The sequence below is a fragment of the Taudactylus pleione genome, unplaced genomic scaffold (genome assembly GCF_031769625.1).
Source record: "Taudactylus pleione unplaced genomic scaffold, aTauple2 ptg001880l, whole genome shotgun sequence".
Classification (NCBI taxonomy): Eukaryota; Metazoa; Chordata; class Amphibia; order Anura; family Myobatrachidae; genus Taudactylus; species Taudactylus pleione.
Window position 1 is genome coordinate 1,506,597 of NW_028286277.1, and position 27,744 is coordinate 1,534,340.

The 27,744-nt window shown below is 44.3% G+C and overlaps 1 long non-coding RNA gene across 1 annotated transcript in view; it reads left to right on the forward strand.

Annotated features, from left to right (window-relative positions):
* The window catches only part of LOC148436236 (uncharacterized), a 590,534-nt gene extending 564,030 nt beyond the window's left edge, over positions 1-26,504 (forward strand). Inside the window, exon 4 of the long non-coding RNA XR_015876487.1 lies at positions 26,377-26,504. This is a non-coding gene — a long non-coding RNA (uncharacterized LOC148436236). The remainder of the gene's footprint in view (positions 1-26,376) is intronic.
* The last annotated feature ends 1,240 nt before the right edge of the window (positions 26,505-27,744 follow it).

Sequence of the window (27,744 nt, forward strand, 5' to 3'; positions counted from 1 at the left end):
CAGTGTAGTAGGGCCCTTCTCCTTTCTCTGGCTTCGTAAGCTTCAACTCTATTCTTCTACAAAGTATTTTGTGCATTCCAGGCACCCCTGAATGTCAGATAAGGACATGTGTATCTGGTCAATGGTTTATCACCCTGGCTTCATGTTAAGCTTTGTACAGTATGTCTCAAGGTCTCAGATTTCAACCAGTCTGTGTGCTACTTTCGACTCATATGTCAATTGGGAGGCCAACCTCATTTATTCATTCTTGATACAGTAGAAGGCACATGGTATGGGGCTTCCTGATTCTACATACATTGCACATCCCTTTAACCAGCTGATTATCTAAACCTTTCCCAGGATCAGTTTCATCTAGTACTCCATAATGTACATAGAATCGTGTCCACAGAACCTGTTTGGGACCTGTGCTTTAGTGGAAAAGCCTTGAGCATACCGTGTGTATTGGTAAGTGACAAAAAGGATATTGCTGGTGTCCCCCTCTTCCAGATTCAATTGTCAGAAAGTCTATACACACAAGTTCCAGTGGTCCACTGCTGATAATTGGGGTACTGATTTGGTGGGCACAGTCTTTCTCATGATATATCTCTTGTAAATGTGCGTACACACATTGCAATATCTATGAATGATCTGAACAATAACGATATCGTTCAACGATAAATCGTTCATATCATTAATTTTTATGCAACGAACAACCAACGATGCGCGTTCCCGCATAGATGATAACGATATCTATAGTCGACCGTACATGCAGGCCAACTTGGACGATTTCATCAAGATTTGCCTGTTCAGAGATGTGGCAGGATGACTTCACTGAAAGATATCTATCATAGATATCTGTCAGTGTGTACAACCAATAATGTTTGTCCTGCACTACAGAAAAGTTCAAGGGAAATCGTTCAGCAATATCGTTAGTTGTGCAGATCGTACCGTGTTTATGCAGCTTTACAATATCGGAGACACCTTTTCAAATTGTCAACCTGGAGAACATGGAGCTTCTCTGGATCTGTATACACCAGCACTGGAGTTTCTGTCAGGCCTTTCTTCATTTTCAGAAAAGCTGCCTTATTCTCAGAGATCCATCTGTGCATTTACTTAGCTCTGCTTTTCAGGGCCCTTACTATTGGTGGTTGGATAACTCCCTACTATGATTGGTAAGAGGCATTTAGATTTTCATGTACTGTGCCATGTGGTTCATAGATTATCCACAGACACCCAGGAAGAACCTAAGCTCCCACAACTTTGTTAACTTAAGCCAGTTGGTCACAACTTTGATCATCTTTGAACTTGGCTGTATCAGTGGTTTTCTCTTTCTACGGGAGATGTATGAAGCTTTGGTGAGATATAGAGTGGAGAAGTTGCCCATATGAACCAAGCAACCTCTAACTGTCATTTGTCTAGCACATTCTTTGAAATTACAGATGCTGATTGGTTGCTTTAGGCAAACTTCTCTACTTTATCTCTATGCAAGGCTTGATACATCTACCCAATGACTTGGCATCCTGACTAAGCCTGGCTACAGGCGAAATGCGTCGATTGCGGAGGTCATCGATGGGATGCTGATCGAGAAGCACACCTCTGAACAGTGCACCAACGTCTGCCGGCAGACACCTTTTCTCTCTCCTGAATCAGATCGCTTAGAAGGGACTTGGAGGAGGACCATCCACCCTTCCCTTTCATCTTTCAAAGGAGGTAAGCGCCTAAGCCAGGAACGGACTCTATCTTGCACCTACAACATACGGGTGAATCTCACTGCAGGTAAAAATATGCAAGAGTACTTATTACAGCATTCTTTTGATACCTAACCTGGATACTGGGAAGGATTATAAAGCATAATTGACTGTACCTATCCCAAATACTTTTGGAGTTATTTCAATGATCATTCAGCCAGTGCAAATAAAGTAAGTCGCTGAAATAGCGCATATTTAATGCATATATCAAATTTGAAGTACAAAATACATGTTGTTTGTCCTTTTATGTCATTTTGAGTATACCGGTATTAGGATAAATTGTCACATATGGGTATCTATACCATTTTTGATACTTATGTGATATTGCCATAGATTTAAATATTACTCTTTCTTTTGAGGAAATATATGTGTTTCTTGTAAATAAACCTTTTTCTAAATTTACCGTGTCAGTGATATACTGTACAACAGCATAGTATTATTTTATGCCAACTTTATGGTGAGCGCTGGGAATGCCTTTTTATTTGATACATGTCCCCTCCAGACTCATAATGTATCCTCCATATTTCACTGACTTACTGCAGCCCTGACACTTCTCTATGGAGGTTATCCACCAATTGATCAAGCAACTTGAATAGATTGAGCACCTTGAATAGCCTCTCTTGTGCTTTTCAAAAATTCATCCAAAAATAATTTGGGATCAAGGTCATTGAGGGTTTCTTGAAAGTGTACGTATATCCTCCATCACTCTTACCATGAGCTTCAGACTAGTGGCCAAGCTCCACCCATTCCAGCCACTTACAGGCACATACAAACCATTATTCTCCCCTCATATAGCCAACTGTCACATTAGTTAGTCTGTCCCAAGTACACACGTGGCACACTCTTGGACTATATAGTAAAATATTTGGTGGCTCTTATTACTTTTAAACAGCAGTAAGTTGCTGGAGGCCTCCAGTGTGTGAGGTGTTGGCTCTCATATTTGCAGTCGTGTTTCATATTGGAGCCTGTAGTATGACCTTCGTGGAGCTCGGTTTCCTGATGCTTCTCTGATGTATCCCAGCTGAAAAGAGCAAGATGGACACTTTCCAAAGTTACTGATATGTATATCAGTCACATCCATTCAATGACTGGGGCTGCAGGTTAATGTAGTCTCCCCAGCAGCCCAGTGGCAAACACAGGATTTCTAGAGGAGGGTTTCCAAATGCTTGATTTTAGAGCAAGTGTGGCCAGTCCATGAAGAGGACATAGGCCCTCATTCAGAGCCACTCGCAAACAGCAGTACGCTCGTTGCGTTCCGATGTTGAATAACCGCGCATGCGTCGGTGTAACAGTGCGCATGTGCGTACGGCAGATTGCGAGCTTTTTTGGTCTCGTTCGTCAAATAGCGTACAGGAAGTGACATGTCAAATGTGATTGACAGAACAGGGCGTTTTTGGGTGTTGACGGGGGTGGAGATGGAAAAACGCAGGCGTGGCGAGGCGTTTTTGGGGCGTACATACATTAGCAAATGCGAGTGTAAAATGTGTTCGGACCGACTCATACGTCACTGGATGATCCTCTTTCCCTTCAAAATGCTCGCACAGCTTAGGGTCTGGATTACTCGACCACATTGGCGATGGCCTTCTCCTCCGTCCCGGGACTCCACGATGTTGTTGTGATTAATCGCGGGAGGGTGAAAAGCAATTAGTGTTGGATTGAAAACCGGCTTGGTATGTGTTTTGAAATCAGTTTTTTGGGATAGCAAAAAACCGTACGCAGGTGGAAATCAGAGCTGCTAATGTCAGGATGACACAATCAATTTGCGTACATTTGTGAGGGTTTATTTTGCCCTCAATTTGGTGGTTAGGGCCTATTGTAACAATAATGTCATCATGTTTTAATTTTCGCACCATTTTATTTTTGCCTCTTGAATTTGCCTCGTTATATGATTTTTTAAACGTTCCTTAAAGAGCCCATTTTTTTTAATTTTTTTTTTTTTTTTTTCCCAGTTTTTGCCTTTTGGTCCAGGATTAATTTTAACCCATTTGTACAATAATTTCACAATCCAATGTCAGATTTTTTGTTTCAATTTATTGCTCAAACAAAATTAAAAAAAATTAAAAATTTGGGATCATCTTTTTTTGCCAAAGATATGTCCCAAAATCAAACAAATTGGCCCAACATAACTGTTGACATAAACATACAAAAAAAATTTAAAAACATTTCACAAGAAAGGAGAGGGAAGTTTTGACCAGAAAGGAATATGAGCCAAGCACAGAAGGATTGTGGGAAAAGTCACCATTGCTGTCATCGTTTTTTCACCCGTTTTGATGGGGGAGGGAGGGCGCCAGACCGGGTCCGGGATGTCATCGGGCTGGCCTGTCCAGAGGCAGATGTTGTGGCCTCTGGACTAGGCACAGGGCTAGGCACATTTGGAGGATTGGCTGATGTTGTGCCAGAGGTGGAGGATCCTGATGTTCTGGCAGGAAGGGAGGTCGGCTCCACCATGTGCTGGCGAATGAGCTGCTCCAGGGCATTGGCGATGCGGATGTTGGCCCTGGTATTTTCCGCCAGGGCCTGACCAATGGTCACGTTGGCCTCAGCATTTTGCTCCAGGGCCTCAGCCACCCGTAGCAGACTGGCGTCCATCCTCTGCAGAATCTCCGTATGGAAATCCGATTTGAAATTGAGTTCTGTGAGGAGGGACACTGCCTGCGAGGGGGATTGCCCTGGACTGGCTTCTGCAGGGTCCTCAGCCGGATGTACTGGTTCCTCCCCTGCCGAGCCAGCAGAAATTTGGTGGCCAAGGCTCCCCTCTGGAACAGACTCATCCGCCTGTGTCTCTGTTAGGAAAAAAGAGAAAAGCCTCACATTAGAATCTACATATTGGCACAATAACATTTCATAGTTGATAACATCCAAAGATTTACCTGGGACAACATGAGGAGCCGCAAAGTCTGGCATGTCCGTATCCATGTTGGACACGCCAAACACCTCCACAGGCTGCACACACCCCTGTGCCAGCTCTTCTAAATCGGTCAACTCCAATGACACAGGGGTGGGACCGCCACCTGTCCCCCTTGCATGCCTAGCCCTGTCCGCGAGTTTTTGCTTTAGGCGATATTTGAAGTCGCCCCATCTGTGGGAAAAAATGGAAGCCATTATCCTTTTGTTTAAAATGGTGTTTGTTTTTAGGGGGGGCAAGTGTTTACTTACCGCCGTTTGACATCCCGGGCTAGACGGACATAATCACCCACCCTATTGACAGCAACGGCTACCTCTTCCCACATTCTCCCCTTCTGGCTTAGACTCATATTCCTGTCTGCCTGTGGCAGGATGTCCATACACTTCTGTATCAAAACCTCCATCTCCTTTCTTGTGAAATGTGGCTGCCTTTTTTTTTTGGCAGCTTTGGCCGGAATACTGGGCCCGGCAGCCTCTTCCATGTCATCCTCCTCACCTATTTGTGTAAATATTCAGATTTCTCAAAATCACAACTTGCCCAATCTTATGTTTCAAATAAATCATTGATACAAAATGCATGAAAGACTTACCGCCTGACTCTTGGGCATTGTTTCCCTGGTCTGTCGCCATGTCTGAGGTCCAATCAAGAAATACCCCAGAATTTTAATGTGTTTTTGTGACGTATTTATACATGCGTCCTTATTTTGCGGCCGCATCATTGATTGTGCGTTCCTATGATCCCTCCTTAATTTGTGCGGGAAACGAAACACTATTTATGGCTTGGTGTGTCTCGAGTCGAGGTGGCGTTTTTGGATTGTTGGAGGATACCTTGGCTGGAGATTATTGTTTGCGTATAAAGGAGTTGGCGGTTGGAGATTATTTTGTTTGGTAGATTTGCGTTTTTATTTTCCGTTCTCTTTTTTTTTTTTTTTTTTTTTTTTTTTACCTCGTTTCTTGATTTGGTAAGTTTTGTGAAGTCTAACTTTTGATCAATTGTTGTTTCATTGTGTTTCTTCATTTTTGTAAATTTGGGATCAATAATTTCATATATTTTAGCTTTTGATTAATTTCGGACCCAAAGACCTTTTGATTTGGACTCTTATATATTTGCTCTTGGTAAGTCCATTTTTTATCTTGTATTTGTGAACTAATTAGCGCATTTTTCACAGTTTGTATAGTGACTTGTATTTGCGAACTAATTAGCGCATTTTTACTACTTACTATTGTGACTTGTATTTGCGAACTAATTAGCGCATTTTTACTACTTACTATTGTGACATGTATTTGCGAACTAATTAGCGCATTTTTACTACTTACTATTGTGACTTGTATTTGTGAACTAATTTGCGCATTTTTACTACTTACTATTGTGACTTGTATTTGCGAACTAATTAGCGCATTTTTACTTCTTACTATTGTGACTTGTATTTGCGAACTAATTAGCGCATTTTTACTACTTACTATTGTGACTTGTATTTGCGAACTAATTAGCGCATTTTTACTACTTACTATTGTGACTTGTATTTGCGAACTAATTAGCGCATTTTTACTACTTACTATTGTGACTTGTATTTGCGAACTAATTTGCGCATTTTTACTACTTACTATTGTGACTTGTATTTGCGAACTAATTTGCGCATTTTTAAATGCTTATTAATAATTTACATTTTTTTGAGGTTGCCCTTTCGCTTTTTGGGCAAACATTTCAACCCATTTTGATGTACTGTGTGCAATGTCGTTTTGCTCTTTTGCCAAATGTGTGTTTCGCATATTTTAAGTTTGGTCTATCACAAAATTTAGAAACAAAAATGCACAGAGTGAAATTTTTCAAATAATTTTTGTGATTAATTTCAGTTTGGACGTATCATGACAATACCCCGGCAAGTAAGCAGCAATGGATGGTATCATCAAGCTAAGTTGTTTTGAATTTTCTTTTGGGGTGGGTCCAAAGCCTTACATTACAATCTTGCCATTTCAGGTTGATCTAGGGCGGATTGTTCTGGCCATGCTCCCGGAAGCCGACCAACCTCAATCTCGTCCCAGGCGTAGGCATCGTAGGCGTGCAAGGCCCCAGATATTTCGAACACGTGTCACCCTTTTTGGAATGCCCGATGATGAGGTTTTAAGACGCTACCGTCTTCCTCCCAAAATCATCATAGACACTCTCTCATTAATAGAGAGTGATCTGGAGCGGCAAATTGACAGTCCTACAGCAATACCACCACTTACGCAATTTATGGCGGTGTTACATTTCTGTGCCTCAGGATTGTTTCAAACAACGGTGGGAATAGTGGCAGGCATCTCACAATCCTCCTTTTCCCGGATCCTGAGGGCAGTGATGGAGGCACTTTTCAAGCACCTCCATCATTTTATTCAAATGCCTTTGGATATGGGTGCCCTTAGTGTGGCCAAGGCCAATTTTTACCAAATAGCTGGCTTCCCACACATCATAGGGGTTGTGGATGGTACTCACATATCACTTCAGCCTCCAGCACGGCTGGAGGCCATATTTCGAAACAGGAAACGCTATCACTCCCTGAATGTAATGGTGGTATGTGATGCCTCCCTCCAGATCCTGTCCCTGAATGCAAAATTACCAGGAAGTGCACATGACTCCTTCGTCATCCGGCAATCAGGGATATGGCACAAATTAAACAACCTACAAGCTGGTGATGCGTGGCTTCTGGGTAAGTGTAGACCTTTAGTACATAACAATGTTAAGCTTGATACACAGTGATCCTGATGTTGTCTATTCTTTTTCACAGGAGACAGTGGATACCCTTGCATGCCCGGGCTGCTCACTCCTTACTTGGCTCCCACACCAGGTCCACAAAGTGAGTTTAATACCACGCTTACAGCCACCAGGCAAGTGGTGGAGCGCTGTATTGGCCTTTTAAAAGGCCGATTCAGATGCCTCCACCGCTCTGGTGGCGAGCTCATGTATTTGCCGGATATGGTTTCGAAAATTGTGGTCCTGTGTGGGATCTTTCACAACATCGCCATAAGGAGTGGTGCTCCAATGCAGCCAGAGGATGCCTTACCTGAGGATGGCCCCCCCGAGGTTAGTCGGAGGTCAGTATGTGGGGGGGCCATACGCGATGATGTGGTGGCCCGATATTTTAGGTAATTATTGATCAAACAACAGTGTGTATACCCAATGTGTTACGGTTTTTTAACGTTCATCTTTTTTTATATTAATTCTTGCACCATCTTCTGTTTGTTTGCATAATCTTTGGCACTACCACGATGACTACTTCCTGCTACCCTTCATAAACCTTTCTGTGGAAACTTCGGGAATATATTCGGACACCAATATTGCAACGCCATATTTGTGAAATCATGTGGGCATGGACCTTCGTCAACCAGTTCTTGATTTGTTGTGTGTTTGTTTAGTGTTTTTGGTATGTGGAGTTTTTCTGATTATCACTGTGTGTTTTGTTTGTGAGTGACCACTTTGTATTTTGATTTCTGTTGTGAATAAATATTTGGAGAGTGTAATTTGTTTCCTTTTTGGGCACCTTAGAAGCAAGTGTAAACAAAATCCCAAACGTTAATTTTACCTAAGGGGTAACCCAGTAATGAAGCAAGTGGAGCTAAAATGTAATATGTTTTCGGGGTACTAACCAACACAACAAGGAATCGTGTACAATCAGTTGCCTTCGTAAGATTGTCCTAAGCAGTTTGGCCACCAAATAGGAACCTGAAAAATGGTGTAAACTATCATGTTGACCACCACAAAAAAGGAAAATGACATTGGTACTGGGAGGTGTTTCTTGTGCCTGTTTGCATTCAAAATACAACACACAATCTGTAGTGAGTTTCTGGGGCAAACCTTGCTTGAAGAGTCTACTTATGTCAGTGTAAAGAATCTTGGATTTACTCCAAACGCATGAGACAGAGCTTGATTTTAAACAGATTTATTAAGAAACGATTTAAAAAAAAAAATAAAAAAAAATTCCGAAGGAGGACCAACAGATGGTCAAGGGCCTGCATTAGCCCGGTGACCTGCTCCCGCATACGGTCCACACAATTCTCAATCTGTTCCCGACGCCTCTGTTCCTCTGTGGGTGAGAAAAGTTTGGGGATTAATAAATCGATAATGAAGCAACATTGTAAAAAAACAAAAAACAAGCAAACACAAACTTACAAGCTTGTGGGCCAAAAATACATTACACGGATAAAACCCAGAACCCCAAAATGTCGTATGCAAAAAATACAAGGGCCCTAAAAAAAGGCACACAGGTGTGATATGTGTATGGTGACATCAGCAGGAACAGGTAAAGACAACCCCCAAAAATACCCTAAGGCGAAAAAAATATAAAAAAAATGGGGACGACACATGATTACATACAAACAGTTTGTGGTGTCCAAAATCGACTTTAAAAACATACCGTTCTCCAAAACGAGAGAGCCAGAAGCCACTCCCTGGACCACCTCGGAGGTGGCTACATTCCCCAACCCGAGGGGCAAGGTGTTTTCGCCATCCTGGGAGGGGGTATTTGGAGGAGGGACGGATGGAGGAGAGGGGGAATTGGGCTGGAGGGGAAGTAGGGCAGAAATTTCGGCCACAGGGTCTGGGGAGGAGGGGGGAATAGAAGAATTGGGGGTTGGAGAGAGGGGCCGGGACCGGCGTCTTGTGTGGCGATGCCGCCGTAGTGTTTGCTGTGCCCCTAAAAAATGACCAAAAAATTGTTGTTAGTTTCAACAGGAAACCAAAAAAAAAAAAAAATAGGACAGACATGAAAACATGCACATGCAGATATGACTACAATGACTGAATAGGACAGACATGAAAACATGCACATGCAGATATGACTACAATGACTCAATAGGACAGACATGAAAACATGCACATGCAGATATGACTACAATGACTGAATAGGACAGACATGAAAACATGCACATGCAGATATGACTACAATGACTGAATAGGACAGACATGAAAACATGCACATGCAGATATGACTACAATGACTCAATAGGACAGACATGAAAACATGCACATGCAGATATGACTACAATGACTCAATAGGACAGACATGAAAACATGCACATGCAGATATGACTACAATGACTCAATAGGACAGACATGAAAACATGCACATGCAGATATGACTACAATGACTCAATAGGACAGACATGAAAACATGCACACGCAGTTAGGGCCCACAAGATAAACTTGAAAACCACAGTCCAGAACAGCGGGGCGTCCGCCGGTGCAGGTCCGACCACCTGCGCTCCAGCTGGCCAATATGTCGGCGTGAGCCGAAGGAGCGCAGGCGTCGACGTACCTCCGCATATGCGGAACGCTTGCGCCTGTTGGAGATGGGTGGAGGCTGACTGGTGATCCTCCTGTTCATCACCTCCGTCAGCACCAGCAGTTCGCGCCTGGTGAATGCGGCGGATCTCATGATGGCAATGGTGTTTTTTTACAAAATATTTTTAATAAAGCACCACAAAAAAATTTGATTGGCTAATGTATTTGGGAAATTAACAGGACAAATTCTATTGGTTAGTGTATGAGTCATGTGTTCGACAGGGCCACAAATCTCTTGAGAGTTATGATTGGCTTGATGCAGTGACATGCGTAAGCAAATTTAAATAAAGAAATGAACCACAGAAAAATTATGGGGAGACAAACAAATAGAACAATTGTTTAATTGGGGCTAACATGTCTTTGGAACAATAAAAGCGAAGATTTCAGCCGTACGTATTCTGCGAGCAAATACAAACACGGACAAGATTAAAGTTTATTGCATTGTGTTGAAAAAAAAAAAAAATTAAGCTAATTGATACATTGATTGGCATGATACGATTGAGGGAGGTAGGCCGAAAAAACGAGCAGGTAATCGGAATCTGACAGTCCCACTTCCGGTTTGTACTTGTGCGTGCGTTCCCTTCAAGCCATTTTGGGGATGTACGCTCGCTATTTGGCACGCTCATTAGTCAGAGGAGGGGTCGCCTGAGTTTGGGGCGGATTTTTAGCTGCGTAGGAAAAAACGAGCGAGTGCTTGAATTTAAATATTTTTTTACGTACGGCGAACGTGCGTACGCCCACTTGCGAGTGGGTCTGAATCAGGGCCATAATTAGTACTCAACCAGTCTTAATATGCGTCATACAAAGTGTATTGTGTATCATAATTCCAGCATATACAGGACCAGTGATCACAATAAGCCATTAGACGCGGCAGTAGGCCATCCTGCCTGAGCTGAATGTATTTATTTTAGATGTAGGCACCATTCCAGACTATTGGAGCAAGTCCGGGAGCCTGGAGGACCAGCAGAAGAACCTAGCACTGCCCTGGACTTACATGTACATATTGGGCTCTATTGCAGTGCATCCCTAATAGTGCATGTTTTCCAGATCTCCTAGTTGGTGCAAAGGTTATTTATTACTGTCTGATACATGTTAAAAGATCCACAGGTGGTGCTAATTATTTCATTTGTGATACTGAGAAGAACATGCAACACTAGAAAAATTCTATCATATTACTATTTCTACTGTGGTCATGTGAGTGCTGGGGAGGGGGGTTTTCAGGCAGATGAAAACCCCCCCTGCGTTTTCCTATGCAGCCAATTACAGGAAAGTAGGTCGCAACCCCTGGGACCATTCAGGGATACACCTGCCTACTTCCTGGTGTTACTGGCGCTGCAAAAGGCAAACTAAAATCCCAAAAAGGGATCATTGCAAAAAAAAAAAATCATATGTAGATGTTTATGCAAATGTCCCTAGTTACCAAAATGCAACTCAAGTAATTACACAAGCAAACAAATGCAAATAGTTACCTAATAATGCATGCAAAATAAAAGAATTTGCATTGCCCAAGTGATAGAATGTCTCCTCACGTGTATAATCAGCTGCGCTGCGGTAAACCAAGTCCAATATGAATTAATATCACTACACAATGAATGAAAGAGCTGTAATGCTCTCCTGAAGACACGGTGCGAATATTTCAAGTACATCACTTACATCACTCATATGCTTTCATACTTGTAACTTGGTGTAGCTAGTACGTGATCGGCTTCAGCGCATTTGTGCTTCTTGTTGTCCTCTAGCAATGGCGGCTGCTCCCTGTGCAGCATGACTGGGAAAGAGGGTAGTTATTAGTGTTCATTCTAGCACCCTGCACCTGTCACAACCCGTCCAGTTCCTCTTTCCTGCCTGGGGTGTCACTCTCTACTCTGGTGCTTCTAGCACACTCCGCTGATGCTTCAAACTGCAGTCCAGATGGTGCTAGAAGCACCAGAGCAGAGAGCAACACCCCAGGCAGGAAAGAGGAACTGCAACAGGTTGTGACAGTTGCAGGGTGCTAGAATGAACACTAGTTAGTATAAAGGTGGGGTTGCCTGGAAGCAAAGAATTGCTTTTATATACCTGCGGTTCTGACCTGGGGTTGGAGATCTGTAATTCACTTTTTGGAGACTTACTGTATTATGATAGGGTGAGAGACCTCTGGCACCTGATTTAGACCCGCTCGCTAAGATGCGTTCACTCGTAGCTGGCTGATTTTCGCATTCTGCGCATGCATATGCACCGCCGTGCACGTGCGCGAACAGCAGCGAGAGATGGAGAAGCCATCGCTCATTGCGCATAGACAGCCCAGCAGAGTGAGTGACAGGAGATGCCGTTTGTGGGTGGTGACAGGGGCTGGCCACTAGAAACGGGGAAGTGGAGGTGCGAACGCAGGCGTGTCTGAGCGTCTTAACGCAGTTTCAGAGGCGTGCGTAATTAACAGGCAGCATCATTGTACACGTCACCTGGTTGTATTTCACACTGAAGTGATCGCAGTGCTTGCGGCAGGGTAAAGTCAGCCTCAAGCGTCTGCATACACAAAGTGATTGCACGCCAAGACATAGTGGGCGTGCTTATGCCTTGCCAATCGCCTGCCTTGCCGTCACTTAGCTGAATTTGCATATGCTGGGTGCGAGCGTATGCTTCTAGTGAGCGGGTCTGAATGAGCTCCTCTGTTCCAGGGCACGTTACACTAAGGACCCGTGCAACTGCCCAGTTTGGGCAACAACTCCCTTCAGCTGTCTAAACATTGTTGAAATACTTTCGACTCCTTCGATGCCGCAGAGCTTCACTCATTTCAGTTAGCAACTAAAAGCTTATCCGTCCCTTTCCGAGAGGAGTTAAAACATCATTTTGATGCCCAGTTGCTGTGAGTTTAATGGGAGCGCACAGCTCTGCGAGACTGCTTAGAGCCCGATAGAACGAGTGAGGTGTCAGTGTGTGGAGTTGGCATCTAGATGAGCGTAGAGATGCCAATAAACGGTTTGGATTTTGGCCTCTTTCTGCTTTACTCCACCCACTTAGTTCACTCCGACAGCAGCGGCGATGAGATTGTCAACAAAGTTATTATTCCGCTCGCTGATCAATATCTGTTCATTTTCTGCTGACTGCCCCGAGAACGAATGCATATGGTTTTCAGCTCTGTTTTATTCTCCTGGATGGTAATGGCTAAGCCCCTGCATTTCTGCAGCAGTGATGCATTTCAATTGAATGGTGAATTAAATGGAACGACTCTCTCTCTCTTCTTCTGCCAATTGGCACGTCTTTCACTAATGTCACTAGCCAAGGTATCCGTAGGCCCCTCGTTTTCCACATGGACAGTGCAGAGGAAAGCGCGCACATTTAATGCTTATAATAGATCACATAAAAGATACGCTTGGTGAGTTACAGTATGTTAGCATGTTGTGGGCACCACTTTGGCCCAAGTACTTCTAGAAGATTAGACCGCCTGATCATTTGGCTAATACACTGCTTATACTGAATTGTATCTCCTTCTACAGCACGGTGGATTTGCGAGCGCTCGCTCTGAATCAGGGCGGGGAGGATTTTTAATTTTTTTTTCCTATCCACTCGCAAAGCTGTGGGTGCCCACCCACAGCTAGTCCGAGCGGGCAGGAGATGGTCGTGATTATCCAACAGAGCAGGAAGTGCACTACTGACATCACTCGTGACATCACTACTACTGACATCACTCATGATGTCAGTAGGGCCGCCCAAAAACGCCAGGCATTCCTAAGGGAACGCCTCCGTTTGGTCAGCCACCTCCCCCCTCCCCGCCTACAAAACGGGGCGAGCTGTCCGTCAACATTGACAGTCGCCCCGTTTTGTTGCGAGCCCCGGAGCGAGTGATTTCTCACTCACTATGGGGCTTGCGCACGCCGCGCGTGCGTACTGGCCCACCATCGACCGAGAGGGTCTGAATCAGGCCCTAAGGCAGCTCCCACTGCTTTATAAATGAAGGAAATGGCAGATATTTAAGTCAGTTTTACCCATATTTGTGTTCATCTAAACAGATTTTCACATATGCAAACAGTAACGTACTGTGGGCCGCTAATACAATCGCTATTCGCTAGTACATCCGCCGTCTCAACAGCTTTTGCGAAAAATGTGCAAATATTTTACAAGATAAAAATTAATTTAGAGTCACCTTTCGTTGTCGCCTGTGTCCTGGAAATATGAAATTTGACCCAGTTACAAACAGGCGGCATTAAGCTTTGCACTCACAAATAAGCTTCTATAACCGAGTGATGGACGTTTTAAAAGGTCTCAGACAGGTGGCTGATTACAGGGACTCGGGTAGTTTGTTGCAGAATTGAGGAACCATATGAGAAGGCAGAAAATCCAGGTTCCCTACTGCATTTTGGAACTATAAGTTGCTTTTTGAAGTAGATATGGATTGGTTAGTGCTGCAAACAGCAGGGAAAACAAATTATTATCCAGGTATTTGGGTAATTTGTCCAGAAATCTTTGTACAGGAGAGCAGGAAATGTGTACCGTACACTGCACTCTATAAACAGCCTGCAGCCTAGATCTTATCACATGACACAATGATGGCTGATTAAATGGTAAGATGTCCTAAGCTTGCCAAGGGGAATTTGGGTGGATGTACCAAACACTACATCCCGATAGTCTATAATAATCATTAGTCATGTAATGTGCTGGCTATGGGAGTTATACAGGATTTGTTGCTATATTGTTGAAATATGTATTGTATGTCATCATGATGTTAATATGCAAAACAAATTAAAGGTCATAAACCCAAATATATATCTTTGGACGCTGAGAGAGTTTGTTCTAATCGGTAGATCATGTGCAATGTACTTTGCAAGTTTGACTGTTATACCAAATAACATGGATGCATATGTGTCTTTATACTCCTAAAATTTCCGCGGCATACGGTGCAAGACGCACTGCATGACTTGGACGTTCTGCCACAAGTAGCGATTCTTGGACTTTCATGCTTATTTCTGATTTTCACTTCTTCACCTCGTAGCTGAATCCAAAGTTACTTTTAGGGGTAAATTTACTAAGAATCGAGTTTGGTCGAGTTTTTTTTTTTTTTAAACTCACTTTGCTTCACCAAAACTCGGGAGAGTTTTCCCTTCTAAAACTCGCTGCATGTGTGTGACTATATACAGTGCTAACCTGCTCCCAACTGACAGTGAGTCCAGAGCCGCCAGCCAATCAGCGCCCGCTAATTGTAGACGTGGACCCTTCTGTACTGTTGTGTAAAACAGTTTGCTTTAAATTATTTAGGGCTCCTCTTACCCAGTGTTCCATGGGATGGAAATTAGATTGAATTACAGTTTTAAGGTCAGGAAAACTTGGAGCTGCTTGCATGCATGGATATTATCTGTGTGCATACGCATGGATGATCCTTCACAGCCGAACGTTACTTTACAGGAAAAAATACAGCTAACCCTAAAGATATGTGTACTTTTTGCCTTTTTCTTTTGCACTAGCCTTTGTTTTGCATCTGTACCGTCTAGGACAATTTGGGGCCCATATATCATTAACTATTTGCGGTCTTCTGTATTTCCCAAAAACATCCGTTTTCGGGGGATTACTGCAAATAATTAGTATCCCCCAGATGTATTATGGAGGGACTGCAGCAGAGATATTGGAGATATCTGTTGCAGTCCCCTCCATTTCCGACAGCAGCCACGACCAGTGGCAGCTCCAGAGGTGGGGTTGCAGCGCAGTCCAAAATTAAAATAGGGGAGCCACACCAACTGCCACACCAACTGCCACCCCAAATGCTGCCAAACATTGCCGGCCGGAACTGACTGGCAGTTGGTGTGGCTCCTCTATTTGAATTTTGGATTGCGCTGCAACCCCACCTCTGGAGCCACCACTGGCTACAACCCCCAAAGGTTCAATGGGGGATGCAATGATGTCGGATTTGCTTGGCCCCCGCAGCTAATACCAGCTAAAGATGGCATTGTGTTTATGTAGCCTATGGGCTACACAGCTCAAAAATTACTGGAAGTCGATTCTGGAGGAACCTTACCCCGACAATGGAGCGTGGCGCAGGCGTGGTCTGTAGGCAGTGCATGTGCTGAAATCCCAGGACAGGAGAGAGGAGACCGCTGACATGGTCACTTTACCTTTCGGAGCCCCTGACCCTGCGGGTGCAATTTCATACATCCAGGCAGTATGATCGCATCCTGCAATGCGGTCATGGACGCTAATAACATGCCCAGATCTCATTGCAAATGTGATTATTGATAATTGGCCCCTTTTAAGGGGCGATGTTCAGTTAGCCACATAGGCGTTTGAAAATAATTATTTTTAAAATATGTTTTGTATAAAAAGTGTTCTATAATACAGCAGATATAATATTAGTTCTTGTAAAAGAATAAAAGTGGCCAAAAAAATCATAAAAAATACACCCACAAGAGTCATACAATACAGATGAAACCAATGAAGAAAATATCAGAGGTGATTTTGTAATTAGCCAATCAGAAGAGGCAAGTTAACGTTGGCGAACGTCATCATTGATACGACTACTGACAGGCATATCTCTGTACGCAGGTCTGAAGAGCTATAGCGGTGAAAACATCTTTAATCACAGTATTTAGCATAGAAAATGTGACACTTATCTATAAATTACAGACACATCCTTGCAAAAAAAAAATCTCAGTTGGTGCTAAATACAATAAACTCTCTAACACCTCATTTCAATTATCCTGATGCCCTAGAAAACTAAAATGATTATAAATAGTACTGCACAAATATCACCAAAGATACTACAAATCAGTCCCTTTGCCCATTGTTAATAAATCGATCCCTTGTACTGCTTTTATGTCTAAATTCCGGGTCTGACCCAGGGGCGCAGGGCACCGCACACCCTGCACCCATAGTATTACTTACCTATCCAGAGTCCCATGTCGGTGCGGGGGTCCGGTGCTGTAAAAATGACTGGAAAATGGCCGCCGTGGCCATTTTTTTGTCGTTTGCGCATGCGCAGTACAGGGAAAATGGCCGCCGGTGACCTGCGTACACTCTATAGACTCTGGGCACACTCTAGTGCCCAGAGTCTATAACTCCGGCACTGGCCGCGCACAGCTCAGTGTGCTGCCGGCCGCCGGACTGAGAGGAGGGGGCCAGTATCGGAGACTGCACAAGGGCACCCTCCTCTCTAGAAACGCCCCTGTTCTGAAGGTTGGAACAGGGTTCCAATCCGGGTCAGACCTGGAACTTTCCTGGCACCGACCCAGGATATTCTCTAGTCGGCGCCATTCACACCGGAGCCGGGTCTGCAGTGACCCGGCTTTTCCGGCGTTGAAGTGGACGCTTGAAGATGACGTAATCTCCAAGCGCCACTGAAGCTGGCCAATCGGCAGGCATGTGGCACGATCGGGTCATCGTGACCCGGATCGTGCCGTTTACACTGCAGGGTTCCATGGGTCGTTCCCGCGTAAACCCTGCAAGTTACCTGGGTTGGATTCCCGGGTCACTCGACCCGGGAATCCAACCTTGTTCCAATTTACACCCAGAAGCAACCCGGGTTAACCCTGCAATAACCAAGGTTTTAGCTCTGGTGTGAAAGCGGTATTGGTAACATTGCATTAAACTCACTAACGGTGTATTCTGTGCATTACCCAATGTTACCTGCATTTCTAAATAAGCCATGTACCATATAATAATGTAATGATGACACAGACAACAGAGCTGGCGTTTTAAAATGAATGTAAAATTGTATTGACCAATTGATGATCATATGAAGATAAATTGGTGGCATTTAAAGAACAGACATGAAAAACATTCAACCACACAAACCAAACATTTGGTGTTCCACTCTCCAAATAGCAGAACTTATCCGTCCAGCTGGTGTGTAGCCATTTCCCATCCTGGATAATTCGCCTATATAGCATTCGTCATAAGCAGGAGAGCGCACTCACTAATCCTAAATGAAACATTAATAATGCACATAGCGTTCTTTACCGCTCTACCCAAAACACAGGCAAATATGGAGAGTGAACTGAAACATAGAGGCAGCTAGTCTGCATTGTAGCAACAATCCAACCACTAACTCCTCCCTCACACAATTACTATTACCCACAACCAAGATGCAAATTTTAAGGGGGGAACCCGCCATCACGTTAAAGGAGCAATGCACGTAAAACGCCCCGTGGTTTATCCTCCTCATTTACTTCAAAACCTTCAGTCCTACTTAGGTTCAGAACTGAACAGGGCAATTATCAATTGTTTATCTATGTAGTGCAAATTAGACAGTGAAAGTAACAATTTTTAACCTACATGCATTGATAGTGTATGACAGGGGTCAGGGAACTTTTTTACCTTTTACCCCAAAATATATTTAGATATGTCGACGTTACCCCTTGATTTGAAAGGAAGGAAATCATATTGTAGTGCCCCATATAATGCCCCTGTAGTAGTGCCCCCATAGTTATGCCCCTGTAGTAGTGCCCCCTCATAATGCCCCTGTAGTAGTGTCCCCATATAATGTCCCTGTAGTTGTGCCCCCATATAGTGCCCCTGTAGTAGTGCCCCCATATAATGCCCCTGTAGTGCCACTTGTACAAAAAAAACAAAAAAAAACCTTAATCCCCGCTCCTGCATCCACCGCTGTCCTGTCTGCCCGGTTGCTCCTCGGAACTATGGGAGAGACATCATGACGTCTCTCCCATAGTGCGCATGAAGAGATGTGGAAGGTGGAGTTCAGAAGAAAACTCCAGCCTCCGGCTAACGCGGAGCTGCAGGGAAGGAGCCGGGTGCCCGCTGGTAAAACAGATGTTATTACCAGCGGGTGTCCGGCTTAGAGCCTCCCTGCGGCACAGCCGGGCATGCATATTAATCATTCTGTATTATAGAATGATTCATATGCATGCCCGGCTGTCCGTCCATTAGCCCCAGGAATTACATTTTTACCCCATGTGGGGTAATTTACCCCTGTTCCCCGACCACTGGTTTATGAGCTCATGTGTCTTTGGATCTTGAGTGTAAAATTTAGATTTGCAAAGTTGCAACAAAATCCAGATTCCTAGTGGAACAGCCCATTTCGTTTAATTAATTTTTTACTTAGTTGCTGCTAATATCCTTTGATACAGGGTAGTGTCAGAAGTGCCTGCAGCTTAGACGCCACTGTTATATGTTCTACCAGTTTTAAAATCTGGACAGCTGAGCAGGGGCGTATTAAGAGAGGAGAGGGGTTCGTCTTCACTCACTTCCGGTGACCCTTCCTCTCTCCCCGGCTGCAGTCAGCCGACTGACAGCAGCAGTAGACTCCGGGCACTAGACGGTGCCTGAAGTTTACTGTGCATGAGCAATTCACCAGGAAAATGGCTCAACAGCCATTTTCCCGGTGATTTCCTACTGCTCATTGCGCAAAACGCCAGTAAATGGCCGCTGCGGCCATTTTCCAGGCGTTTTCAGCAGCGTTACTCCGTGGGACATTGGAGAGGTAAGTATGAAAAATTAAGTATGGTTGCAGGGGGTGCGTTGTGGGCCCCCCCTGGGCACAGGGGCCAGTGTGCACCGTTTATAAATACGCCTCTGCAGCTTAGATCTATGCTGCATTGAGGGCAGTTAATCATTAAAGTAGGGTGTGCTTGAGGTGGGTGAGATTTCAAGGACCAAAGTATCTCCCCATCTTTTTTGTCAACTGGGGGAAAATGAACATTTTTTTTTTTTTAATGAAATAAACGGTTTGTATGATCTAAAGTGGAAACCAACATTACAACATGGGCATCTGAGGAGCAGATTCAAACAGAAATTGAGTCTCTTAAATGCTCAACTGCCCATGGAAAAAGATTAATTTGAACCCAGACAACACTTGGCAGTCAGCATGCAATCACCCATTAATAAACTGATTCACAGATATATTGTGCTAAGTTCCTAACAAGGGGATTTTTTGTCTCGTGGTTCCTCTCTCTTTAATCGCAGTCTTCTGCTTTGCTAGTTCTTCTCTTGAGCTCTGTATTTGGCAGAAAGTGTTCATTGAAGCAAGATGTAATGATAAAAATTCAACTCCAAGTCAAATGCACAATGTGACTCTAAAGTGACAATCCAATAATAGTGCATAGCCATCCGGGGACACAGGGCCTGGCATTATTCAGAAAATACACTGTCTGCATGATGGTCGCTCCATCAGAAATCTCTAGTGATCTTTTTAGAGGTGCTCGGCGTTAATTCACATGCTTCGATATTTGCAAAAATAATAAAAGAAAAGAAAGTACAGGTGCCATGGTGCGGGGAAAAATACGATATATGCTCTAAGGAGAGTTAGGGTCAAATGTAATAGGGTGCGAGTTTAGAAAATGTGAGAGAAAACGGTCACATTTTTAAACTCTGCCAGTGTAATAAAGTCACAGAACAGGCAAACTCCCATGTTATTCAGGGGCCTATTCATCATATCTTAAAAATCGATGGAGGTAACTAGGTTTAGAACTCGCATGAATTTCTACCTAATTACCGGAGGAATTCATCATTCCTCCTCTCCATCAGTATCTATTCTGAAAAGCTGTCATTTTTGCGATGACAGCTTTTCGGGAAATAGATAGTTTTCCCTGCCTGCTCTAACTTACCGCAGATGGAAACAGTGCTGCCATGTGCCGTTACATTCGTAAACCCAGCGCATGCGCAGCACTACCTACAGCGGCGGTAAGTTTGTGTGCCCCCCATCCCGCCCTCCCTCCTCCGCTCACCTCCCCCCCGTCCCGCACTTACCTGCCGCGCAGCAGCCTCTGGCTTCGTCCTGCTGTTCTGACACATGGACTCCCAGCAGCCCACAGTACAGTTTCGAAAAAAAAAAAAATGTTTTCTGCTGGGAGAACACAGTGTGCGAGCAACCACCGGAGCCAGAGGAGAGACCAGAGCGCCGGAGGCAGAGGGCGGGGGACCTGCCCATGCTAACACAGGTAAGTGTTACCTGCTATTCACCACCTCACAGTGGCGAATAGTAACTCCATCAAATTCCGAAAATACATAATTTTTGGAATTTGATGAATACCATAATTTCCATATCCCCATACTAATGTACTAATGTATGGGGACGGAGTGTGGAAATTAACGCAGGGGAGCTTAGCAAGGAGATATCAGTGATATCTCCTGTGCTAAGTGGCTTCATGAATTCTAAAATAACGTTATTTAAGGAAAATGTCCTTAAAAACGTTGTGTTAGTGTTGATGAATAGGCCTCTCAGACTCAAAAAACTCTCAAGATTTAAACTCTCATCCAGGTGTTTACTGTTTTGAAAATGCAACTCGATCAGTGTATAAGTGTGAGAGTTTTACTGCTAAACTCTCACATTTTCTAAACTCACACCCTATTACATTTGGCCCTAAATGTCACCTGATACACTATGCCGAATGGCTGTTGTGGGTTCGGAATTAAAATGAACATATTTATGTAAATTTCAGTCCAACATAATGGTAAGTGCATCAACAATTCGCACAATTATTCACCAAAATGGCTGGTGCCAAAGCAGCATTTCCATAAGTGTGAAATGGTCGCCGTGGGAGGGAGCGTGAACATTCCTTGTTGATACAGATTAGCTCTAATCATGGAAAGATTCTCTACCCAAAATTTGAGGATTTTTTTTATTTCTGACACTAGGGGGTATATATTCTAAAGGTCGATTTAAAATCGATCTAAAACATTCAACATTGATGCTGTGTTTCGTTTCTGGGGTTAAATCACACATTTACTAACACTTGAAAAACCAAATAAAAAATTCTGTTAGTAAATGTGTGAAACACAACATCGATTAAAATCTACCTTTAGTAAATATATCCCCTACATATTTAAATAAACTGGAGATTAAATATAATTATTATGATTTATTATATATAATTCCTAAGATGTGGGTGACACAATAGGTACTGTATACGCATGAAACTTGCTCTTCATTACACAAAGGTGTTCTTGGCAAAGCTACCGGCGGTAACTGCAACATTTAGGTATTGGTTTTGATTCCCACCATGGCCCTTTCTGTGCAGAGTTTGTATGTTTTCCCCGTGATTGCGTGGGGTTCCTCTGGGTGCTCCAGTTTCCTTCCACAATCCAAAAACAGACTGGTATTTGGATTCTGCAAAAATAAAATGTTTACCCGAGTATATGTATACTGTATGTGTGTGTACATGTGTAGGCAATATGGATTGTAAGCTGCACTGGGGCAGGACTCGGGTGAATGACTGAAATGTTCTCTGTAAAGTGCTGTGTATTGGTTCTGCATGCTTTATAAATAACTGTTGAATAAATAAATAACAGTCAACTCTTCTATATGTATTTTTCAGGGCAAAATGAGATAACATCCTGGAGGAGAAAATGTGCTAAGCCTTGAAAAGTGATACAGTGGAGAGTGATAAAATACCAACCAATCAGCTCCTAACTGACATTTTTCAAACACAGCCTGTAAAGTGACATCTAGGAGCTGATTGGTTGGTACTTTAACACTCTAAGCTTTTTCTCTCTCCAAGACTTAGGACCTCATTCAGAGCCGCTCGCTCTGAATGAGGGCGGCCACTTCTAAGTTCAGAGCCGGCCTCCTGGACGCTCGCTAGGCTGTGGGTGACCACCCACAGCTTTAGCGAGCGGCCAGGTTGATGGTCGCGATGGTCAAGATCATCGCGACCATCGGGGCTTGCGACGAGACCCTTGTGGTAGGGTCTCGTCTACCGCAAGCCCCAGTGAGCTTTCGGCTCTTAGAGCCGGAAGCTCACCACTGACATCACGAGTGATGTCAGTGGGGCCGCCCCCAAACGGCAATCGTTCCATCGGGAACGCCTCCATTTGTATCCACCCCCTGCCCAGCCTACAAAACGGGGCGAGCTGTCAATCACCATCGACAGCCGCCCCTTTTGTAGTGAGTCCCGGAGCGAGAGAATTTCTCTCTCGCTCCGAGGCTTGCGCACGCGCAGTGCTGCCGCGGCGCATGCGCAGGGCCTCAACATCGACCCGCTTGCGAACGCATAGGCGCTTGCGAGCGGGTCTGAATGAGACCCTTAGTGCATCTCCCCCACTGTGACCTCATGAGACTGCCAGCTCTCCTATCATTGGCTGTCATTGGTCACATGAGATTAAGGCTACAGAAACTCACATCAACAGATGCAGAATTTAATAACAGCAATGGCATGGGCGTTCATCGCACATGGAGCGTGCGTCTCAGCAGGAAAAACGTTGGTGTTAATAAACATTGCAATTAGGGTTTTACTCTGAGTGTACCGCATGGCTTTACTGCAGAGGTAGATTTATTTTTATTTCAGACAACAAAGTCTGCGATTTATGTATTCCGTTTTGCAGCTTGCTTGGAGAAAAGTGGATCTTTTAATGTAGGTTTTCAGACGCGGTGGCGCGGCCTCTCTGCTGTTCTTGCCACCAGTCTCGAGAGAGCGTCTGTCTGATGTTCTAGAACTCCGAGGAAGCTTGAAGGAATTCAAACAGGAAAGGTCCCCCCTGGAGAGCAGGTCCAGGTTCCTTACTCCGCAGATACATCATTTTACAGTTGACTCCAATAGGAATTAACACTTTGCCTATAAGAGTGCAAAACAATTCAGAGCAGATACACAAAAGCTACATTCGCCATTCTAGGTTATAAGAATATCAAACACACTTAGCCAGTGTCGCAGTACAGCAGATAGATGAACAGTAACATGTAATACATCACACTAATATAGAGACTGACTCCAGGCTCCCCCAGCGATTAGGAGCCCAGTCATGTCTTTCTCAGTCTGCTGTTTGTGATATTGCAGATTGATTCATTACGGATGAGCAACTGTGATTGCAATAGCGATTACGCACACTGAGTCTCATTCAGACCCGCTCGCAAGCGCTTAAGCGGGTCGATGTTGAGGCCCTGCGCATGCACAGCTGCCGCACTGCGTGTGCGCAAGCCCTGGAGCAAGAGAGAAATTCTCTCGCTCCGGGACTCACTACAAAAGGGGCGGCTGTCGATGGTGATCGACAGCTCGCCCTGTTATGTAGGCAGGGCTGGGGGGTGGCTACACAAATGGAGGCTTTCCCGACGGACCTCTGCCATTTGGGGGCGGTCCCACTGACAACACTCGTGATGTCAGTGGTGAGCTTCCGGCTCTAATGGAGCCGAAAGCTCACTGGGGCTTGCGGTAGACGAGACCCTACCACAAGGGTCTCGTCGCAAGCCCCGATGGTCGCGATGGTCTTGGCCATTGCGACCATCAACCTGGCCGCTCGCTAAAGCTGTGGGTGGTCACCCACAGCCTAGCGAGCGGCCGGGAGGCCGACTCAGAATGTAGAAGCAGCCGCCCTCATTCAGAGCGAGCGCTCGCATTGCGGCTCTGTCTGAGGTCCACAGTCTCACTGTGGTAGACTACTTACCCTCTCATAAAGAAATAGGGGGCATAGTGTTAATGGCTGAGTGCTGCCTCTGTGCACAGCACAGAGTACAAAAGCCAGGCACACTAGGCTGCAGGACATACATGCCTACCTCCCGGTTTTCGCGGGAGCTTCCCGATTTTTCGGGGAACCCCCCGCACCCCCGGAAGGATAGGTATTTCTCCTGCATCCTGCCCACTTCCTAGCGAAGTGGGCAGAATGAGTAGAATTTCAGCGGCGATCGCAGTTCTCCGTGTAGGAGGCGGGGCTTAAGACGTGATTCTACATGAAATCACATTATTTGCTTAATGACGCAAATCATCAGGCCCCGCCCCCGTCACCCCCCCCCGTGCTACTTCTCTTACCCGGGCTTCTCCCGGGAAGAGCTACTGAAAGGTAGGCGACTATGCTGCAGGATCCCTGTATTCTGGAGGTGATTTCCCCTTCTCTGTGTACCTGCTGGTGCCTCCATCGTTGCCTGAAGACCGGAGTTGAAGGCTTCAATTGCCTCTAGTAGTTCTGCCATGGCAAAGGAGGACTATTACATATGTTACTACCAGGTAGTTCCACTACCTCCAAGGATGTACAATATAAAAATTTTTCATTAAGGAGCAAGCGCAGAAGGACGCACGCCCTGGGGAGATGATGGGAGGGATCTGATTGGATCCCTCTCACATCATCTCTGATTAGAAGGCCCCTAGCCTTCTAAGGGTAACGCCATCTGAAGATGGCAAGATGACATTACCCACTGCATCCAAGCACCAGAGTGCATTACATTCTAGGGCTTGGTGCATATGAGAAACGTGGTCAGACTCCGAAAACTGCATTTTTGGCGGTGTGACCGCATTTCTCACATTGCCGCCCCAGGTAAAAGTTGTCTTTTTGTGGTGTGGGGACTTCCGTGTTTATGACCTGGGAGTCCTTCTGCTCATGCATGTCTTAAACACGCTTTACCGCCTGCACCAAAATAAGACGTATTTTCATCATATGGCGTCTTCCTTTACTCTTAGTGGATGTTTGTAATTTTTGGACCCATCTGTCGTCTTTGTACATATTCCAAACTGAAATCATTGAGTTGACTCCTCTCCCACTAGTACCTAGCGAATATTTCACAATCTAATTTAGAAGCTTACAATAGAGAGAAGGCGAACATTACTTTACGTGATTTAAGGAGCGTTTAGCGATCACAACGGAGCTGTATTGTGGGAACGGGCACAGTATTTGTGAGTGTTCTGCTGTAGGTTAATTAATGCTGACACAAAGGTCTGGCCTGGCGCTACAATTTAGCTGCGGCTGAAGCACAGTTGCCAACGCTAGGCAACAACTAACATGCATCGAATGGACAATGCGGTCACAATTGTATAACTCGAAGAGGGAACCATCTTTATATTTCTCAATTTTCTCAAAGAGAACCAGTAAAAAATAAAAATGTGCATTATTAGATAACAAGGCTCAGTCGCTATCTAAAATAGCAGTTGGTGTGGGCTGTTCTGTGGATGAATCATGTGTTGTCAATCTCATGAGATCACAGTGGGGCGATCTGGAGCCTGTACTAAAAGATGACAAACTGCAGATTGCAAATGTCATAGAAAATATTCTCAGGATCACACTTGAGTATGCTCCTGACAATACAGTATGACTCACGAGTATTTGATCCTGCTTATTATAATACAGTGAAGCCCATGCAAAAAATATCTTGTCTTTTCCTATATTTGTATTACAGATGTTGCAAATTAAATTTTTGTTTAAGGTGTAAAGTTCTTACGATGCAATCTGGGAACTGCTTTGGCTTCCACATCCCGCCTTGTCTTTGGAAATTAGCATTTCACGCAATTAATATTGTATGAGTTGGGATGATGATGGTGGTTTAATACAGCCGCCCCGGTGTGGTCGGGGTATTACCGAGAACGCTCAAGGCCAAATTCTGCGTCAAAACATGCAAATACGTGATGAAGTGAATATTTAACGGAACCGTTTTACAATCCTTGCTCATCTCTATTTAATGTGGGAATAGCCGTAGGCGCCCACATGGGGAGACGGATCTCATTTTGCTGGACGAGAAATATCTTGAATTATAAGATAAAATGATGTGTTTCTGAATACACCCCCAGTCATCATTTTTTCCTTTGTTTTCAGGTCAATTAGTGTCTAGCTTCCCGGTGGAATGTATGGTAAAGATATTCTCTGAGCATGGAGATGTGTCACATGGGAGGAACATGGCGGCAAGCTGTGACCAAAGGGAGACCCCAGTGAGACGCTTTAAAGCAAGGTAGGGATGCGTTGTAGTTTACTTGCGTTGAGTCATTAAATATAATTGTTATATTGTATCTTCTGACTGTGCTATTTTTGTTTTATACCAAAGAGCAGAGCGTGTTTTTATCCCGCAATGTCCTTGTGACACGTCTGCAGGAACAGGTCGCCTGTTGTACTCTCCCAAGAATATTCTTATGGCGCTGTACAATATTGTAACGTCTTATTGACAGACAATAAATCTAAAACACAGTACAATTACTTTTTAACTCTCTAGCTTTTGGGAAGCTGCTGCTCTCCAACTTCTGAGGAATGACGTAGCAATAGAGGCTTGCAGGGCATGCTGGAACTTGTAGTTCCACAAGGTTCTGTGATAGTTAAAGAGCAATAAGAGGTCTACCACTGCAGAAATAGGTTAAAGCACTTGCAAATTTATTTTGCTATTTAATCCAGGTAATAACTACAGTAGGGCACAGATGCCCATGTCTAAAATCATATGTATCAAGTCAACACGTACTGTTAATCAATTGTTTTTGGTGGAGATTAAACATAGAATCCAATCTCTTCCATTAGCGGTGACCCCCCAACTGGTCTTGCGGACTGAAGTAATTTAATCCATGTTGTAGAAAGCATCTGTGCTGTCTAACTTTTGGCAACGTCATTTTTGTCCACGTTTGCGGTGTCAACACTCGGTGCTTTTGCACTAAAGGTAAGAATGACAAAGCGCACGCTGCGATCAAAAAATGGTCATCACCTGTCAGCATCAGTCTGTGCATTCTGAGATTTATAGGGTGCGAAAAGGATTCCAAGAGCCTTGCAACAAAGGCTATTACCTCCTTGCCTTCTCCTTCTTGTCTTGTTTTTGCATATTTAGGCCTTTAGTGGAAACTTTTAATAAATGTGGATCTAATTATATCAGTGTAGGTGACTATGAATCCTCTCTACTGTACATACAGTAATATGGATGAATCTGACTCACATGCAGCACCGTGCGCTCCCGCATTCTGAATGTTAATATTTCGCTCATGGAATGTTAATGTGACTACATGCTCGTCTTTAAGCATATGCATTCTTAAAGCTCTGTTTTCCTTCTGCTAGCGCTAGGTGTCATCATTAGTATTGGCAAGTACACCTACCCTATGCTGAGTGCAAGGGAACCATCTGAAATATATGTCCCCTTGGTATACACACGACTTAGAATTAGAGATGTGCGCGAACACCTGTGATTTGGTTTTGGCGAATCCACCCTCAAAT